Below are 19,844 nucleotides of genomic sequence, written 5' to 3'. Positions count from 1 at the left end.
CTGTTCTGGGGACAACAGTCTGGGGACAAAAAAAACATTGAGAAAAAGATTGAAACTAAAACATGTCAGCTTCAAAGAGACTTATTCGGAGAGTTAAAAAAACGCTCGTGAAGATAGCATGATGTCACCGAGCGTTCCCCCCTATTGATTTTGCGCGTGTGTGTGAGTTGCAAAGCCGTCTCCTTTCTTCACGATACGCAGAAATAAAACCCAGCAGCCAACTCGTGACATCTACGGCCCGTTGGGATTTACGTCTCGATTCGTCCGCCCGCCGCTCCCGGCGCCGTAAAATACGCTTCTTTTGTCATTGCGCTCGTTTTGGAGCACAACCACTCTCGCACGTTTTGGGACTCGAACTGAAACTCTCTCCTGCCGAGCTATTGGACTGTTTGAATACGCGCTAAATCAGTGTTTAAGAAACAAAAATTGTAAGGACGAGTCATTTGTTGGACACTTAAATAAGCTCCAGGGATGTTTGGGGGAGAGTACAAATCAACACAAAGAGAGGCACACGTCAACACACAAAGAGTGAGTAGAAGCGCCATTTTTCTTTCTTTTTTTTTCTCCCTTGGATGGAGGGTTGTTAGCTCAGTGTGGGTGCAAAGGGGGCGGGGGGGGGGGGTGGGGGTTATCACACATTCGAAACAGGAGGTGTATGGGCGGTAGTGGGGGGGCAGGGGGGGGGTGGATCTTTTGTGAAGGCCGGGAGTTAATCACTTGAGCGGCACACGTCGGGTCTGAGGGTGCACATGTTGTACACCCATGGGGGCGCTGGGTGGGTAGGGAAACACACACACACACACACACACACACACACTTGTATTTACATGGCGGTTATAATGCAAAGCTGAGCCCACCCCCTTCCCTGCCCAGTTATCAGACCCTCTTAGCCGCGTGGGTTCGGTCAAGAGCGTAAACACATGCACACGTGTGAGCGTGTCGGACGCGTCACTCCAGTGAGGCCGGAAGGGGTAAGTAACAAAACATTCGCCGTGAAAAGTGAAAGTGAAAGCTAGTTGGGTTTTTTTGTGTGTGTGTGTGTGTGTGTGTTCGCTTTCCTCGTGGATTTTAAACGCTTTGATGCAATTCAGGCAGCACGGTGGGGAAAAGGGTTTGTGTGTCTGCCTCACAATATCATCACAGATGCTGGCATTGAACGTTGCGTCTATAACAGTCTGGATGGTTCGCTTCCCCTTTGGTCCGGATGACACAATGTCGAATATTTCGAAAAAGATTTTGAAATGTGGACTCGTAAGACCACAGAACACTTTTCCACTTTGCATCAGTCCATTTTGGATGATCTCGGGCCCAGAGAAGCCGGCAGCGTTTCTGGATGTTGTTGATAAATGGCTTTCGCTTTGCATAGTAGAGTTTTAACTTGCACTTACAGATGTAGCGACGAACTGTATTTAGTGACAGTGGTTTTCTGAAGTGTTCCTGAGCCCATGTGGTGATATCCTTTAGAGAATGAATGTCGGTTTTTGATACAGTGCCGTCTGAGGGATCGAAGGTCACGGTCATTCCATGTTGGTTTCCGGCCATGCCGCTTACGTGGAGTGATTTCTCCAGATTCTCTGAACCTTTTGATGATATTATGGAGCGTAGATGATGAAATCCCTAATTTCTTGCAATTGCACTTTGAGAAACGTTGTTCTTAAAACTGTTTGACTATTTGCTCACGCAGTTGTGGACAAAGGGGTGTACCTCGCCCCATCCTTTCTTGTGAAAGACTGAGCATTTTTTGGGAAGCTGTTTTTATACCCAACCATGGCACCCACCTGTTCCCAATTAGCCTGCACACCTGTGGGATGTTCCAAATAAGTGTTTGATGAGCATTCCTCAACTTCATCAGTATTTATTGCCACCTTTCCCAACTTCTTTGTTACGTGTTGCTGGCATCTTATTCTAAAGTTAATGATTATTTGCAAAAAAATAACAAATGTTTATCAGTTTGAACATCAAATATGTTGTCTTTGTAGCATATTCAACTGAATATGGGTTAAAAATTATTTGCAAATCATTGTATTCCATTTATATTTACATCTAACACAATTTCCCCAAGTCATATGGAAACAGGGTTTGTAGCTGACCCCCCCCCCCACACCCCCCTGTGACCCCAAAGGGAATAAGCGGTAGTAAAGGGATGAATGGATGATGCAATTCAGGATTACACCGTGGTGAGGGAAGTCCTGTTTTGGGGTTGTCTGGCAAACTTCCTGTCTTATTTTGAAAAATGTAATCCTCCTCCCGTTTCAGGCCACTTGTCCTTTATAAAGATGTGGCAGACCACGTAAATTACGTGGCTGAGCACATAAAATGAAGTGGCCGTTCAGTTTAAATTAAATGGCGGACCACAAAAAATGAAATGGCAGGCCACAATAAATACGTGGCGGACCACAAAAAATGATGTGGCGGGCCACATTAGAATGATGTAGGGAGCGTAATAAAAGGATGTGGAGAGTTCATTTAAAATGACAGAGGGCCACTTTATAATGATGTGGCAAACCGCATAAAATAGTCTGGCGGAGCACATAAAATAACGTGGAGAACCACATTTAATGATGTGGTGGGCTACAATAAAATTATGTGGGGTGCCACCTTAAATTATGGTACGGGCCTTGTAAAAATGAAGTGGCGGCCCACAATAAAATGACAGGGTGGAGCATATTAAATGATTTGGCGGACCTCAAAAAATGAAATGGCGGGCCAAAATAAAATTCTGTGGCAGACCATAAAAAATTATGTGGCGGGCCACATTAGAATGATGTAGGGGAGCGTAGTAAAATTATATGGAGAGTTAATTTAAAATGACAGAGGGCCACTTTATAATGATGTGGGAAACCGCATAAAATAATCTGGCGGAGCACATAAAATAATGTGGAGGACCTCATTTAATGATGTGGTGGGCTACATTAGAATTATGTGGGGTGCCACTTTAAATTTTGGGACGGGCCTTGTTAAAATGAATTGGCGGCCCACAATAAAATGACGGGGCGGAGCACATTAAATGAAGTGGTGGCCCACGATAAAATGACGGGGCTGAGCACATTAACTGAAGTGGCGGACCACATAAAAGAAGTGGCGGGCCACAATAAATTAAGTGGCAGACCACAAAAAATTATGTGGCGGGCCACTTTAGAATGATGTAGGGGAGCGTAATAAAATGATGTGGAGAATTGATTTAAAATGACAGAGGGCCACTTTATAATGATGTGGCAGAGTGTTAAAATAAAGTGGCAGACCATGTAAAATAACGTGGCAGAGCACATAAAATAACGTGGAGAACCACATTTAATGATGTAGTGGGCTACATTAGAGTTATGTGGGGTGCCACATTAAATTATGCAGCGGGCCTTGTAAAAATGAAGTGGCGGCCCACATAAAAAGAAGTGGCGGGCCACAATAAAATTACATGGCAGACCACGAAAAATTATGTGGCGGGCCACTTTGGAATGATGTAGGGGAGCGTACTAAAATGATGTGGAGAGTTAATTTAAAATGACAGAGGGCCACTTTATAATGAAGTGGCAAACCGCATAAAATAGTCTGGCAAACCACTTAAAATAATGTGGCGGAGCACATAAAATTACATGGAGGACCACATTTAATGATGTGGTGGGCTACATTAGAATTATGTGGGGTGCCAAATTAAATTATGGGATGGGCCATGTAAAAATGAAGTGGCGGCCCACATAAAAAGAAGTGGCGGGCCACAATAAAATTACATGGCAGACCACGAAAAATTATGTGGCGGGCCACTTTGGAATGATGTAGGAGAGCGTACTAAAATGATGTGGAGAGTTAATTTAAAATGACAATCGGGCCACTTTATAATGAAGTGGCAAACCGCATAAAATAGTCTGGCAAACCACTTAAAATAATGTGGCGGAGCACATAAAATTACATGGAGGACCACATTTAATGATGTGGTGGGCTACATTAGAATTATGTGGGGTGCCAAATTAAATTATGGGATGGGCCATGTAAAAATGAAGTGGCGGCCCACAATGACAGGGTGGAGCACATTAAATGAAGTGGCGGTCCACGATAAAATGACAGGGTGGAGCACATTAAATGAAGTGGCGGGACACAATAAAATTATGTGGCAGACCACAAAAAATTATGTGGCGGGCCACATTGGAACGATGTAGGGGAGCGTAATAAAATGAAGTGTAGGGTTAATTTAAAATGACAGAGGGCCACTTTATAATGATGTGGCAAACCGCATAAAATAATGTGGCGGAGCACATTAAATGAAGTGGCGGTTCAGTTTAAATGAAATGGCAGACCACAAAAATTTTAATGGTGGGCCACAATAAAATTACATGGAGGACCACATTTAATGATGTGGTGGGCTACATTAGAATTATGTGGGGTGCCACCTTAAATTATGGGATGGGCCGTGTAAAAATGAAGTGGCGGCCCACAATTAATTGACAGGGTGGAGCACATTAAATGAAGTGGCGGTCCACGATAAAATGACAGGGTGGAGCACATTAAATGAAGTGGCGGACCACATAAAAAGAAGTGGCGGGACACAATAAAATTATGTGGCAGACCACAAAAAATTATGTGGCGGGCCACATTGGAACGATGTAGGGGAGTGTAATAAAATGAAGTGTGGGGTTAATTTAAAATGACAGAGGGCCACTTTATAATGATGTGGCAAACCGCATAAAATAATGTGGCGGAGCACATTAAATGAAGTGGCGGTTCAGTTTAAATGAAATGGCAGACCACAAAAAATTTAATGGTGGGCCACAATAAAATTAAGTGGCAGACCACAAAATTAAAATAATGTGGCGGAGCACATAAAATAATGTGGAGGACCACATTTAATGATGTGGTGGGCTACATTAGAATTATGTGGGGTGCCACTTTAAATTATGGGACGGGCCTTGTAAAAATGAAGTGGCGGCCCATGATAAAATAACGGGGCTGAGCACATTAAATGAAGTGGCGGTCCACGATAAAATGACAGGGTTGAGCAAATTAAATGAAGTGGCGGGCCACAATAAAATTATGTGGCAGATCAGATGTAGGGGAGCATAATAAAATGATGTAGAGGGTTGATTTAAAATGACAGAGGGCCACTTTATAATGATGTGGCAGACCGCATTAAAATAATGTGGCGGAGCACATAAAATTATGTGGCGGGCGTTTAAATCACTTTGTCCAAAGAGAGTACAAAGCCTGTGTTAATCGTCCCCTTTCTGCACCTGAGTCCTCATTCTCGCATAACAAAGCATAACAGTCGTATTTGCCAAATCAGACTTTTGTTCCCTTTGTAATGACGTTCGTAGTGATGTCGTTCATCACAACGAACTGGAATGAAAAAAGGGGAAAAAACTGATCCGTTGCGCTATTTTATCCTGTATGTATAGGACAGGGGTCGGCAACCCAAAATGTTGAAAGAGCCATATTGGACCAAAAATAGAAAAACAAATATTTCTAGAGCCGCAAAAAAATCAAAGCCATATTACTGAAAGTGTGTAATGAGATATAAATTGAATTAAGAGGACTAAATGAGCTCAAATATAGCTACAAATGAGGCATAATGATGCAATATGTACATACAGCTAGCCTAAATAGCATGTTAGCATCCATTAGCTTGCAGTCATGCAGTGACCAAATATGTCCGATTATCACTCCACAAAAATCAATAACATCAACAAAACTCACCTTTGTGCATACATGCACAACGTTAAAAACTTTGTAGACAAAATGAGACGGAAAAAGAAGTGGCATAAATCACGTCGTAGAAAGTCGGACAAAGTTATACATGTAAACCAACTATGGTGAGTTCAAAGACCGCCAAAATTAGTAGGACAAAACGGCGCTCACCAAATACTGGAATCAGTGAAGCATGTTTAATATAAACAGTGTGCTTTGTAACAATTAGAGAGGTTTGTGTCATGTTTGTCCTCCTACAGAAACCATGTTAAAACAAAACATATGTTTTTTCCCCCCCTCATCTTTTTCCATTTTTCATACATTTTTGAAAAAGCTCCAGAGAGCCACTAGGGCGGCGCTAAAGAGCCGCATGCGGTTCCAGAGCCGCGGGTTTAGTTACACCCGGACACAGCATTAGGCACACCTGCTGTATTTAGATTTGTGCTTTTGGTTTTGTCGACACGAGTCATAAAAGACGCTTATGTTAGGTGTTGTCTTGTATTCCCGTTGACACGGAAATTTAACATTATATTGATATTATTTACATTCACACCGATACGGTAACCATACCTGGGAATCGATATTGGTACACAATGGTACCAATTGTGTTTTGTCTATGAATGTTCTCTCAGGGCATTCAATCCAGCTCAACTGGACTGCTTGGTTTGTCTTAGAAGACTTTTTGCCTCTCATCGCAGGGGACTTCATCAGTTTCTGCTCCTAGACTTCGATTGGTCAGATCTAGTCTTTGACTTAGATTGGTCAGAGCTAATTTTAGACTTAGGTCAGATATAGTCTTAGACTGGTCAGAAATGGTCTTAGACATAGATTGGTCAGATATAGTCTGAGACTTAGATTGGTTAGATCTAGTTTAGACTTAGACTGGTCAGAGCTAATCTTAGATTTAAATTGGTCGGATCCAGTTTTAGACATAGATTGGTCAGAGGTAGTCTTAAACTTAGATTGGTCAGAGATAGTTTTAGGCTTAGATTGGTCGGATCTAGTTTTAGACGTAGATTGATCAGAGCTAGGCTTAAACTTAGATTGGTCAGACATAGTTTTAGGCTTATATTGGTCAAATCTAGTCTGAGACTTAGATTGGTCAGATCTAGTTTTAGGCTTAAATTCATAAGATCTAGTTTTAGGCTTAGATTGGTCAGAGCTAGTCTTAGACTTAGATTGGTCAGAGCTAGTCTTAGACTTAGATTGTTCAGATCTAGTTTTAAACATCGATTGGTCAGATCTAGTCTTAAACTAAGATTGGTCAGAGCTAGTCTTAGACTTAGAGTTGTCAGAGCTAATCTTGGACTTAGATTGGTCAGAACTAGTATTAGGCTTAGATTGGTCAAAGCTAGTCTTACATTTACATTGGTCGGATCTAGTTTTAGGCTTAGATTAGTCAGAGCTAGCTAGTCTTGGACTTAGATTGGTCAGAGCTGGTCTTGGACTTAGATTGGTCAGAGCTAGTCTTGGACTTACATTTGTCAGAGCTAGTTTTAGGCTTAGATTGGTCACAGACCGTTTTAGGCTTACATTGGTCAGAGCTAGTCTTAGACTTAGATTTGGTCAGAGCTACTCTTAGACTTAGATTGTTCAGATCTCGTTTTAGACAAAGTTTTGTCAGATCTAGTTTTAAATTTACATTGGTCAGAGCTAGTTTTAGGCTTAGATTGGTTAGATCTAGTCTTAGACGTACATTGGTTGATCGAGTTTTAGACTTAGACTGGTCAGAGCTAATCTTAGATTTAAATTTGTCAGATCCAGTTTTAGACATAGATTGGTCAGAGCTAGTCTTAAACTTAGACTGGTCAGAGATAGTTGTAGGCTTTAATTGGTCAGAGCTAGTCTTAAACTTAGATTGGTCAGAGATAGTTGTTGGCTCAGATTGGTCAGATCTAGTTTTAGGCTTAAATTCATCAGATCTAGTTTGAGACTTAGATTGGTCAGAGCTAGTCAAAGACTTACATTGGTCAGAACTTGTCTTGGACTTACATTGGTCAGAGCTAGTCTTACACTTAGATTGGTCTGATCTAGTCTTGGACTTAGATTGGTCAGAGCTATATTTAGGCTTAGATTGGTCAGAGCTAGTTTTAGAATCAGAGTGGTCAGAGCTAGTTTTAGGCTTAGGTTGGTTAGAGCTAGTTTTAGGCTTAGATTGGTCAGATCTAGTTTTAGACCTAGATTGGTCAGAGCTAGTCTTAGACTTAGATTGGTCAGATCTAGTCTTAGACTTAGTTTGGTCAGAGCTATATTTAGGCTTAGATTGGTCAGAGCTAGTCTTAGACTTAGATTGGTCAGATCTAGTCTTAGACTTAGATTGGTCAGAGCTATTTTTAGGCTTAGATTGGTCAGAGCTAGTTTTAGGCTTAGATTGGTCAGAGCTAGTTTTAGGCTTAGGTTGGTTAGAGCTTGTTTTAGGCTTAGATTGGTCAGATCTAGTTTTAGACCTAGATTGGTCAGAGCTAGTCTTAGACTTAGATTGGTCAGATCTAGTCTTAGACTTAGATTGGTCAGAGCTATTTTTAGGCTTTGATTGGTCAGATCTAGTTTTAGACCTAGATTGGTCAGAGCTAGTTTTAGACTTAGACTGATCTGATCTAGTCTCAGACTTAGATTGGTTAGATATAATTTTAGACTTAGATTGGTCAGATGTAGTCTTAGACTTCGATTGGTCAGAGCTAGTTTTAGACTTGCACTGGTCTGATCGAGTCTCAGACTTAGATTGGTTAGATATCATTTTAGACTTAGATTGTTAGTGAGGAAAAACAAGAGTTTTGATGCAAACAAACAATCCGAACTGTCAAATTCCATCCATCCATTCATTGTCTACCGCTTATTCCTTTTGGGGCCTCGGGTGGCGCTGGTGCCTATCTCAGCTACAATCGGGCAGAAGGCGGGGTACACCCTGGACAAGTCGCCACCTAATCGCAGACTGTCAAAGTCAACGTCAGTCATTGAAGTGTAAATTCCCCTCGTTAGCATTGAGGAATCGCGTGGCAGAACGATCATTGTGGGTCGACTACTACCAGTCCAAAATAGTGGGAATCCATTTATTTGTAAACAAATTGCACAAATGGCATTCTGGTCACATGTTATTTTTGGAAGCGAAATTGCGGCGTGATTTAGAAATGGTTCATAGGACAGTCACTATTGGTCATACTCTGTTATTCCCTTTTAGCCCAAAGAACTCATTTTCTGGTTGAGCCATGACATCATTTGCGGATCCTTACAACTTTTTTAAAGTGATGTCCGCTGTAATATTGGCCCACATTACCAATATTACATCCGTACTGGCTATGTTGATGTTAAATAGCCGACGGCATATATTAAAAATTATTAAATTAATTCAAAAAATATTTTTCTCGGTTTGAGTTTTTAAGGTTTTACTACTTACGTATAAAATACTACACGGTCTAGCTCCATCCTATCTTGCCGATTGTATTGTACCATATGTCCCCGGCAAGAAATCTGCGTTCAAAGGACTCCGGCTTATTAGTGATTCCCAAAGCCCAAAAAAAGTCTGCGGGCTATAGAGCGTTTTCATTTCGGGCTCCAGTACTCTGAAATGCCCTCCCGGTAAAAGTTTGAGATGCCACCTCAGTAGAAGCATTTAAGTCTCACCTTAAAACTCATTTGTATACTCTAGCCTTTAAATAGACTCCCTTTTTGGACCAGTTGATCTGCCGTTTCTTTTCTTTTTCTTTGTCTTCTATGTCCCACTCTCCCTTGTGGAGGGGGTCCGGTCCGATCCGGTGGCCATGTACTGCTTGCCTGTGTATCGGCTGGGGACATCTCTGCGCTGCTGATCCGCCTCCGCTTGGGATGGTTTCCTGCTTGCTCTGCTGTGAACGGGACTCTCGCTGCTGTGTTGGATCCGCTTTGGACTGGACTCTCGCAACTGTGTTGGATCCATTATGGATTGAACTTTCACAGTATCATGTTAGACCCGCTCGACATCCATTGCTTTCCTACTCTCCAAGGTTCTCATAGTCATCATTGTCACCGACGTCCCACTGGGTGTGAATTTTCCTTGCCCTTATGTGGGCCTACCGAGGATGTCGTAGTGGTTTGTGCAGCCCTTTGAGACACTAGTGATTTAGGGCTATATAAGTAAACATTGATTGATTGATTGATTGACAAATGCTTCCGGTTCATTAAAAGTCTGTATACTGTTTGTTTAAAATATTCAAATTCAAAAGTGTGAATGATATGATGATAAAAAAAGAAATCATTCGACAAAAATAACGGAAAAAATAATGAGGCACTAAAGGAACGACACAGTACACCAAATACTTACGTCTTTGTTCATTTATTATTGTATATATTTTTTAAATGTTCATATTTCACTGCATGTTAAAGGTGTACTTATAGCACGTGTTTCTCATAAAGGCGTTCATTAAAACTGAGCCCTATTATCCTTTGTGTGTGTACTTTACAAATAGCACCGTGTAGCACGTAAATCCTGAATGACCCTTTAGACAAATGTGATGTGATTAACTGCGCTTTAGTCATTATAAAGAGCTGAGGGGCTGAGGACCAGCTGTTTAAGCGTGGGGGGCCCCGTTAGCCTGAAAGCCACCACTCTCCCCTTTTGGGTCACATCATGTCACTCGAGTGCATGGCGTCAAACTCAAGGCCCGGGGGCCAGATCTGGCCCGCCACATCGTTTTAGATGGCCTGCGAAAGCCTGGAAATAATGTGTGTCAATAAAACACTGAATCATTTCTTACTAGATATATAAGTTGCTTATATTTTGACAGGAAAAAAATGCATGTACTGCATAATTGCATATTTTTTCAGCTTTAATATGATGTAATATTAGAACAAACATTACATTACAATATATTCCAAACATATTTTTTTTTATAAACTATGAATAAATAAATAGTTAAATATCTGTTTTACTTATGATTTCAAAGCAACTTATCCATAAAATTATACACTGTAAAAATGACAATGATTTTGCGGTAAAAACTGTTAGCTCAGTTGCCAGAATTTAACCGTAAATACTAGGATGGTTTTGCAAGCATATTCCTGTAAATTGAAAAAAATAAACAGTAGCACTGTTTTTTACGTTTGAAAAAGGGTCAGTCCTCGGAATTTTATCGTAAGAAAAACTATTCTACTTTACCGTAAAAAAAACTGCAATGCTGTTTTTCTATTTACAGGAATACACTGAAACAACTTCAACCGGAGATTTTACGTTAAAAAAACAGCAGCTTCGTTGCCAGAAATGTTCTGAAAAAAAAATGTGGTACCATTTTTCTATTTATGGCAATACAAAATACAGAAAATTTGACTGTAGATTTTACGGAAAAATTAACTGGCAGCTCACTTCCCAAAACAGTACCGTCATTGTTACTGTGTTGTTGTTGTTGTTGTTTTTTTACAGCGGTCACTGTAAATTGAAAATAACTCACTGTTTTTACGATTTAAAAAAAATGACAGTCTTCAGAATTTTACCATAAAAAAACAGTCGTAGCATTTTTACATTTGCGGTAATACAACATAAAAACAACAAACAGAGATTTTACGGTAAAACTACTGGCAGGTCAGTTGCCAGAACTGTACTGTTAAAAAAAAAAAAAAGTGGTACAGTTTTTTCATTTACAGGAAGACACCATTTGATGGTAAAAAAAAAATTGGTAGCCCAGTTGCCAAAACTGTACCGTGAAAAAAACAAAAAACTGTGGTACCGTTTTTTTCCATTTACAATAAAACAACCGTAGATTTTACGGTAAAAGTACTTCAGTTTAGTTGTCAGAATTTTACAGGAAAAAAAATGGTTGTAGCATTTTTACATTTGCAGTAATACACCGTAAAAACAACAACCTTAGATTTTACACTGAAAAAAACTGGCAGGTCAGTTGCCAGAACTATACTGTAAGAAAAAATGTGGTACCATTTTTTCATTTACAGGAATACACCAGAAAAATTTCAACTGTAGAGTTTGCAGTAAAAAAAATGGTCTGACAGTCGTCAGAATTTTACCTTAAAAACTTTTCTAGCATTTTTACCTTTGTAGTAAAACACTGTAAAAACAAAAATTTTAGATTTTACGTATAAAAAAAACAAAACTGGCAGCTCAGTTGGCAGAACTGTATCGTAATTGTTACGGTGTTTTTTACAGCTATTACTGTAAATTTAAAAACACAGTAACACTGTTTTTTACGATAAAAAAAATGGCAGTCTTCAGAATTTTACCGTAAAAAAAACTGCCTTAGCATTTTTACATTTGCAGTAATATAACGTAAAATCAACAACCGTAGAAGCGATGGTAATAAATTGGTAGCCCAGTTGCCAGAACTGTACCGTGAAAAAAAGCAAAAACTGTGGTACCGTTTTTTTTCCATTTACAATTAAACAACTGTAGATTTTGAGGTAAAAGATCTTCAGTTCAGTTGTCAGAATTTTACAGGGGAAATAAACGGTTGTAGCGTTTTCAAGTTTTCAGTAATCCACCGTAAAAACAACAACCTTAGATTTTACAATCAAAAAATCAACAACTGGCAGCTCAATTGTTGGAGGAACTGTACCGTAAAAATAAAAATGTGGTACTGTTTTTCCATTTACAAGAATAAACCGTAAAAAATTTGACCATAGATTTTACGGAATTTTACAGCAGCTCAGTTGTCAGAATTTTACCATTAAAAAAAATTGTTCTAGCATTTTTACATTTGAAGGATTGAAATGCAAAAACAACAACTGTGGATTTTACGGTATAAAACTGGTAGCCCAGTTGCCAGAACTGCACCGTAAAAAACTAAACTGTGCTACCGTTTTTTCCATTTACAAGAAAACAACCATGGATTTTACGATAAAAAAATTTGAGTTCAGTCGTCAGAATTTTACAGAAAAAAAACTTTACTTTTTTTACACTTGCAGTAAAACATCATAAAGACAACAACTGTACATTTTACGGTAAAAAATAAAACAAAAACTGGCAGCTAAGTTGCCAAAAGTATATTGTATTTATTACGGTGTTTTTACAGTAAATTAGTGTGAATTCAAAAACATAGTAACCCTGTTTTTTACGGTTAAAAAAAACAACAACAAAAAACGGGGGAAAAAAAAAGTTGCCATAACTTTACTGTAAAAAAACCCCAAAAAAACTGTGGTACTGTTTTTCCATTTTCAGGAATACACTGTAAAAACAGACGCCATAGATTTTACAATAAAAACAGCAGCTTAGTGGCCAGAATTGTTCCTTAAAAAACTGTGGTTGTGAAATATGCTGTAAAACCACCGTAATTCCATCCATCCATTTTCTGCAGCTTGTCCCTTTTGGGGTCGCGGTGGGTGCCGTAATTTTACAATAAAATTCTAGCAACTGAGTTATTTTACTGTAAAATCTAAAAAAAATTTTAGGTGTAGGTAAAAAAATTATAATAATCCAATGCAAAGAAAATTGTCTAATAATATGATGAGGCCAATCATGTACATTGATGTATTGTCCACTATTACAAGAGACCCTCTGGGGGCCCTCCTTGAAAACAAGTACACAACATCTGGGGCCACGCTACTTTTTTTAAGCGAGTACAGAGAATAATACTTGTATTCTATGATTTGTTTGCAAACAGTCCTCATTTGAACACCCACGGGTATTTTGAATGAAATCCAACGGTTAAGCCATAAATCTAAACACACAAAGCCAAAACCGTTATTTTATTCCACTTTGTTTACTTAGAAAATGGGAGCACACCTGCCTCAGAGTGTGCCTGATAAACGACCAGGAAGCAATGGACTTAAGTAAACAACGGTAAAAAGTGCTTTGATGTTGGAGGAATGTCTTGCCTCCTTTTGGCAGAATAAAAGGCCTCAGAAATCACTTCTACCTTGGTTCCCACACATATATTGTGGGAACCAAACATACATACATACAGACGTATATTCATACATACATACACACATACACACAGATGTATAGATAGGTAGATATTCATATATACAAACCCCGTTTCCATATGAGTTGGGAAATTGTGTCAACCCATATTCAATTGAATGCACTACAAAGACAAGATATTTGATGTTCAAACTCATGAAGTTGATTTTTTTTTTTTTTTGCAAATAATAAATAACTTAGAATTTCATTGCTGCAACACGTGCCAAAGTAGTTGGGAAAGGGCATGTTCACCACTGTGTTACATCACCTTTTCTTTTAACAACACTCAAACATTTAGGAACTGAGGAAACTAATTGTTGAAGCTTTGAAAGTGGAATTCTTTCCCATTCTTGTTTTATGTCGTTCTCCGCTGTCGTATTTCACACTTCATAGTGCACCACACATTTTCCATGGACTGCAGGCGGGCCAGGAAAGTACCCGCACTCTTTTTTTATGAAGCCACACTGTTGTAACACTTGTCTTACTGAAATAAGCAGGGGCGTCCATGATAACGTTGCTTGGATGACAACATATGTTGCTCCAAAACCTGTATGGACCTTTCAGCATTAATAGTGTAAGTTACCCATGCTTTGGGCACTAATACACCCCCATAACATCACAGATGCCGGCTTTTGAACTTTGCGCCTAAAACATTCTGAATGGTTATTTTCCTCTTTGTTCTGGAGGAAACCACATCCTGTTTCCAAATATAATTTGAAATTTGGACTCGTCAGACCACAGAACACTTTTCCACTTTGCATCAGTCCATCTTAGGGGAGCTCGGGCCCAGCCAAGCCGGCGGTGTTTCAGGATATTGTTGATTAATGGGTTTGGCTTTGCATAGTAGAGTTTTAACTTGCACTTATAGATGTAGCGACCAACTGTAGTTACTGACAGTGGTTTTATGAAGAGTTACTGAGCCCATGTGATGATATCCTTTACACACTGATGTCGGTTTTTGATGCAATACCACCTGAGGGATCAAAAGTCCGTAATATCATCGCTTAGGTGCAGTGATTTCTCCAGATTCTCTGAACTTTTTGATGATTTTACGGACCGTAGATGGTAAAATCCCTAAATTCCTTGCAATAGCTGGTTGAGAAATGTTGTTCTAAAACTGTTAGACAATTTGCTTACAAAGTGGTGACCCTCACTCCATACTTTTTTGTGAATTACTTAGCATTTCATGGAAGCTGCTTTTATACTCAATCATGGCACCCAACTGTTCCCAATTAGCCTGCACACCTGTGGGATGTTCCAAATAAGTGTTTGATGATCATTCCTCAACTTTATCAGTATCTAATGCCATCTTTCCCAACGTCTTTGTCACATGTTGCTGGCATCAAATTTTAAAGTTAATGATTATTTGAAAAAAAAAACAATGTTTATCAGTTTGAACTTCAAATATGTTTTTTTTTTGTAGCATATTCAACTGAATATGGGTTGAAAATTATTTGCAAATCACTGTATTCCGTTTATATTTACATCGAAGACAATTTCCCAACAAAATGGAAACGGGGTTTGTACATACGCACATATTCATGCACACATATGCACATCAATACAGAACTATATTGATACAAACATAAATACTTACATTCGTACATACATACGCACTTATATACAGATGTATATTGATACATACATGAAGACGTATATTCATAGGTTAATATAGTTTGTTCCTCTTTTTCCCCATACATACATGCGCACATACATAGAGACTTATATCCATATATACATAAGCACCTACATATATTAATACATACAGTACATACATAGACGTATTCATACATACATTTGCACATAAATACAGAAGTATATTCATACATACATACATACACACATAAATGCAGACGTTTATTCAGACACACAAACGCACATACACAGAGACGTATGTTCATATGTACATATGCACATACATAGATGTATATTAATACATACATACGCATATAAATACAGACGTATATTCATATGTACATATGTACATACATAGATGTATATTCATACATTCATACGCACATACATACAGTCTATATTCATACATATATATGCACATACACAGGGACGTAAATTCATATATACATACACACATAAATACATATGTACACTCATACATACATACGCATATAAATACAGACATATATTTATACATACATACATACATACATACATACATACATACATACGCACATACATAGACGAATATTCATACATACATACATACGCACTAAATACAGACATATATTCATACATACATGCGCACATACACAGAGACGTATATTCATATAAACATACGCACACACACAGAGACATAAATTCATATATACATACACACATAAATATATACGTACACTTATACATACATACTCATATAAATGCAGACGTATATTTATACATACATACATACATACGCACATACATAGACGAATATTCATACATACATACATACGCACTAAATACAGACATATATTCATACATACATGCGCACATACACAGAGACGTACACTCATGCATACATACGCACATACGCAGAGACGTATATTCATATATACTGTAAATACCCACATACATAGACGTATATTCATACATACATACACACATAAATACAGACGTATATTCATACATACATATACAGATGTATATACATACGCACATACATAGATGTATATTTATACATATAAACGTACGTATGCACATAAAACCAGAAGTATATTCATACATACATACGTACATACAGACTTATATTCATACATACACAGAGATGTATATTCATATGTACATATGCACATACATTGATGTATGTTCATACATACATACATACGCACATTAATACAGACTATATTTATACATACATACGCACATACACAGAGACGTATCTTCATATATACATACGCACATAAATACAGAAGTATATTCATAAATACATACATACATACATACATACATACATACATACATATGCACATACATAGACTAATATTCATACATACATACACACAAAAATACAGACGTATATTCATACATACATACGCACGTACGCAGAGACGTATGTTCATATATACTGTAAATACCCACATATATAGACGTATATTCATACATACATACGCACATAAATACAGACATATATATATATACATACATACGCACATAAATACAGACGTATATTCATACATACATGCGCACATACACAGAGACGTATGTTCATATATACTGTAAATACACACATACATAGAGATATATTCATACATACATACGCACATAAATACAGACATATATTCATACATACATGCGCACATAAATACAGACATATATTCATACATACATGCGCACATACACAGAGACGTATATTCATATATACTGTAAATACGCACATACATAGACGTATATTCATACATACATACACACAAAAATACAGACGTATATTCATACATACATACGCACGTACGCAGAGACGTATATTCATATATACTGTAAATACCCACATACATAGACGTATATTCATACATACATACGCACATAAATACAGACGTATATTCATACATACATATACAGATGTATATACATATGCACATCCATCCATCCATCCATTTTCTACCGCTTATTCCCTTTTGGGGTCGCGGGGGGCGCTGGCGCCTATCTCAGCTACAATCGGGCAGAAGGCGGGGTACACCCTGGACAAGTCGCCACCTCATCGCAGGGCCAACACAGATAGACAGACAACACTCACACTCACATTCAAACACTAGGGCCAATTTAGTGTTGCCAATCAACCTATCCCCAGGTGCATGTCTTTGGAAGTGGGAGGAAGCCGGAGTACCCGGAGGGAACCCACGCATTCACGGGGAGAACATGCAAACTCCACACAGAAAGATCCCGAGCCTGGATTTGAACCCAGGACTGCAGGAACTTCGTATTGTGAGGCAGACGCACTAACCCCTCTGCCACCGTGAAGCCACATATGCACATACATAGATGTATATTCATACATATAAACGTATGTATGCACATAAAACCAGAAGTATACTCATACATACATACGTACATACAGACTTATATTCATACATACACAGAGATGTATATTCATATGTACATATGTACATACATTGATGTATGTTCATACATACATACATACGCACATTAATACAGACTATATTTATACAGACATACGCACATACACAGAGACGTATCTTCATATATACATACGCACATAAATACAGAAGTATATTCATAAATACATACATACATACGCACATACATAGACGAATATTCATACATACATACACACTAAATACAGACATATATTCATACATACATGCGCACATACACAGAGACGTATATTCATATATACTGTAAATACGCACATACATAGACACATATTCATACATACATACACACAAAAATACAGACGTATATTCATGCATACATACGCACGTACGCACGTACGCAGAGACGTATGTTCATATATACTGTAAATTCCCACATACATAGACGTGTATTCATACATACATGCGCACATAAATACAGACATATATTCATACATACATACGCACATAAATACAGACATATATTCATACATACATACGCACATAAATACAGACATATATTCATACATACATTCGCACATAAATACAGACATATATTCATATATACTGTAAATACGCACATACATAGACATATATTCACACATACATGCGCACATAAATACAGACATATATTCATACATACATACGCACATAAATACAGACGTATATTCATACATACATATACAGATGTATATACATACGCACATACATAGATGTATATTCATACATATAAACGTATGTATGCACATAAAACCAGAAGTATACTCATACATACATACGTACATACAGATTTATATTCATACATACACACATACACAGAGATGTATATTCATATGTACATATGCACATACATTGATGTATATTCTTACATACATACATAGATACGCACATTAATACAGACTATATTTGTACAGACATACGCACATACACAGAGACGTATATTCATACATACATACGCACATAAATACAGACGTATATTCATATATACTTAATTCACATACAGAGACGTATATTCATGCATACATACTGTACCTACATATGCACATAAATACAGACGTGTATTCATACATACATACGCAAATACACACACAAGTATATTCATATATACTGTACATACGCACATGCATAGATGTATATTCATACATGCATACACACATAAATACAGACGTATATTCATTCATACATACGCACGTACACACAGAAGTATTTACAAACGCACATACATAGATGTATATTCATACATACATAAGCACATAAATATAGAAGTATGTTCATACACACATACATACAGATGTATATTCGTACATACACACAAACATATATTCATAGGTTAATAAAGTTCGCTCCTCTTTCTCCCCCATACATACAGACTTATATTCATACATACATACACGCATACATACAGACTTATATTCATACATACATACGCACATGTATACAGACCTATAGTCATACATACATACCCACAAACATACAGACTAATATTCATACATACATACGCATATACATACAGACTTATATTCATACATACATATGCACATACAGTAAATACAGACTTATATTCATACACACATACATACAGACGCATATTCATACAAACACACACATAAAAGAGCCATAAAGTAAACTGTACACCAAGTTTTCGCTTGTGACCATCACGCATTAAGTAAAGCACTTTTCGTACATATAAGAAATACAACACGAAGTGCTTTACAGACTTAAAAACAATACCCCGATGACCCACATCCCCCCTAAATCACAAACACACACACACACACACGCGCGCGGGCATATGCACATATATGAACAAATGAATGCAAGGCTGAGCACAGAGGAGCCAGGTAAGTAAACACTATAGCAGGAATAAATGATAAAATACTAATAAAACATGAAGATTCCAAAAACTATAGAATGCCGAAGGTTTGTAGGGTAAAAGCGAATCTAAAAGAAAAGAAGGCTGAATACCATAACAACATTTATAAACCATAAGAAGAATCTGAAAATCGAACCTGAAACACGCAGGGATTAAATGCAGAGATTTTAAAACTGGTGTAATGTGGGCCCGCCTTCTGGTCTTCGTCAGGATACGTGTCACGGCACTCTTGTGAAGATTTTGAAACCACAATACCGCGCTATATGTAGCCGAGCTAAATTTTATTTTATTTTATTTTTTATTTTTGGTAATTTATTCACATCATTTTCTGTTG

The 19,844-nt window shown here is 37.9% G+C and overlaps 1 protein-coding gene across 5 annotated transcripts in view; it reads left to right on the top strand.

Annotated features, from left to right (window-relative positions):
• lzts1 (leucine zipper, putative tumor suppressor 1) overlaps positions 1-19,844 on the top strand; it is a 96,168-nt gene that overhangs the window by 43,003 nt on the left and 33,321 nt on the right. The window contains exon 1 of one of the 5 annotated variants that reach the window (XM_061897675.1): positions 894-971. The exons of the other annotated variants lie outside the window; for them this stretch is intronic. The gene's annotated coding sequence lies outside the window, so the exon portion shown is untranslated. Of the gene's footprint in view, positions 1-893; positions 972-19,844 lie in introns of those variants that run through there. 5 annotated transcript variants of the gene reach the window in all.

Source organism: Nerophis ophidion, linkage group LG01, assembly GCF_033978795.1.
Source record: "Nerophis ophidion isolate RoL-2023_Sa linkage group LG01, RoL_Noph_v1.0, whole genome shotgun sequence".
NCBI lineage: Eukaryota > Metazoa > Chordata > Actinopteri > Syngnathiformes > Syngnathidae > Nerophis > Nerophis ophidion.
Note: the sequence above shows the minus strand (reverse complement) of the source record. Positions and strands in the feature narration are given on the sequence as shown.